Source organism: Manihot esculenta, unplaced genomic scaffold, assembly GCF_001659605.2.
Source record: "Manihot esculenta cultivar AM560-2 unplaced genomic scaffold, M.esculenta_v8 Scaffold64, whole genome shotgun sequence".
Classification (NCBI taxonomy): domain Eukaryota; kingdom Viridiplantae; phylum Streptophyta; class Magnoliopsida; order Malpighiales; family Euphorbiaceae; genus Manihot; species Manihot esculenta.
Genome location: NW_025215481.1, coordinates 800,677 through 803,176, shown reverse-complemented (window position 1 = coordinate 803,176; position 2,500 = coordinate 800,677).

Here is a 2,500-nt window from a genome sequence, read left to right as displayed (position 1 = left end):
TCGGCACGAGCACAACATACAAATGCCATGCCCACACCTTGCACCAGCGTCCATTTAACACGCCCAAGCATTGGGATAAACCACCGGATCATTTCCTTGAACTGTCACCAATGGCCCTGGAATGGGCCCCACCGGGCCCGGGACGGGCCCCACCGGGTCCACCACGCCCGAGAATTTTTTTCGATGTTGAATCGAGAGGTAGAGGTGGAGAGGGGGCTAACAAGCTTATTCGCATGCTATACCGATGCCCACATATGGCCTAGCGCATGCCCAGGCCCCGGCCTTGCTGGCCCCCCCAGGGGGGTGACTACCCACACCCCCCTAAAGAGCCTTAGGAACAAGTTGGGCTGTGGCAGGAGGAAACATCACAATGTCTGAGGTGACACACCCCCCCTAAAAAATTCAATTTTAGGTATTTTGACCTGATTTTTTGCAGATACCTTTATAAAAATGTAATCTAATTTTACAAAAATTTTGAAAATTTTTTATCGAGTCTAGGTATTTTTTTTTATTTTTTAAGTGTTAAAAATTCAGAAAATCATAAAAAATAGAAAACCCGTCAGAAAATCACCAAATTTTTTGTGGAACCTTAGAAAAATATTATAAATTTATTTGAGTTGTTATTTGGTGATTTTCTTAAACTTTGCACGGAGACATGACAATGCATGGGGTGACATGACAATACATGAGGTGACATGACAATGTTTGAAGTGACACACCCCCTAAAAAATTCAATTTTAGGTATTTTGACCTGATATTTTGCAGATATATTTAGAAGAATATAATCTAATTTTACAAAAATTTTGAGAATTTTTTATCCAGTCTAGGTATTTTTTTTTATTTTTTAAGTGTTAAAAATTCAGAAAATCATAAAAAAAACATAACTCGTCAGAAAATCACCAAATTTTGTGTGGCACCTTAAAAAAATATAACAAATTTAATTGAGTTGTCATTTGGTGATTTTTTAAAACTTTTCCAAGAGAATTGGCTTGTGTCACAATTCTTGCCAATTTTGGGCATGCATGGTGGCTATAGGAAAAGTAAATGGAGGAGGTAGTGCTCTTGATCTCACAACATATTGTTTCGTGTTCTTTTTGCAATGTGAGATAAGATAGATAAAAACTCATAGAGGTTGCAATGATTGGTTCATAGTCTCAATGAGTAAGAGAGAATCACTCCATAGATTTTCATTGCCTATGCGATGATGGCAAGTGTGCGTCCAAGCATGTGAGCCAACCATTGCAAAATGTTGGTCAATATTTTTTCTCGTGTGTTGAAAGATATTGTCACTGTATAAGTATTCAAGCTTGAGCTTGTTCAGTACAGAAAACAATGGCACGCTTTGCTCGTTGAAGTGTACAATTAATTGACTGCGTGAACCTCTTTTGGCCTGGTGGTTGGCCAACGGGATATACTTGTTTACCAATGCTAACCTCATTTTGCAAAACATGTGCAAATAGCATCAACCCCAACGTTGCACCACGGGCTCATTGGGGAGCAATGGGCACAGCAGGAGGGAGCCACGGGCCAATTGGCTGCCACTGGGCGTGGGAGCAAGGCGCCACGGGCCCGTAGGCGCCTTCCTGAGCACAGTTCCCCGTGCTGCAGCAAGGCGCCACGGGCCCGTAGGCGCCTTCCTGAGCACAGTTCCCCGTGCAGCAGCAAGGCGCCACGGGCCCGTAGGCGCCTTCCTGAGCACAGTTCCCCGTGCAGCAGCAATGCGCCACGGGCCCGTTGGCGAGGAGCAGCGCACTGGTATTTGGGATGTTACTTACTCTGGTTCGATTAGATAAAATTAAAAAAAAAATCGAATCAAACCAATTATTGATAATAGTATATTATTATTTTCAATAATACGGGGAGATTAAACTATAATCAAATTCAAAATATTTCAATTAAATTTTAGAATATTAGAAATAAGGTGTGAAAAATTAAAAAATCCACTAAAAAATCCAACCAAACGAACCGAATCAGATCGGTTCGATCGAAATCAATTTTTATCCGAATCGATTCGGACCGGTTCGATTTGATGTCAAATCGAGAGGTAGAGGTGGAGAGGGGGCTAACAAGCTTATTTGCAGGCTATACCGATGCCCACGTATGGCCTAGCGCATGCCCAGGCCCCGGCCTTGCTGGCCCCCCCAGGGGGGTGACTACCCACACCCCCTAAAGAGCCTTAGGAACAAGTTGAGCTGTGGCAGGAGGAGACATCACAATGTCTCAGGTGACACACCCCCCCTAAAACATTCAATTTTAGGTATTTTGACCTGATTTTTTGCAGATACCTTTAGAAAAATGTGATCTAATTTTACAAAAATTTTGAGAATTTTTTATCAAGTCTAGGTATTTTTTTTATTTTTTAAGTGTTAAAAATTCAGAAAATCATAAAAAATAAAAAACCTGTCAGAAAATCACCAAATTTTTTGTGCAGCCTTAGAAAAATATTATAAATTTATTTGAGTTGTTATTTGGTGATTTTCTTAAACTTTGCACGGAGAAT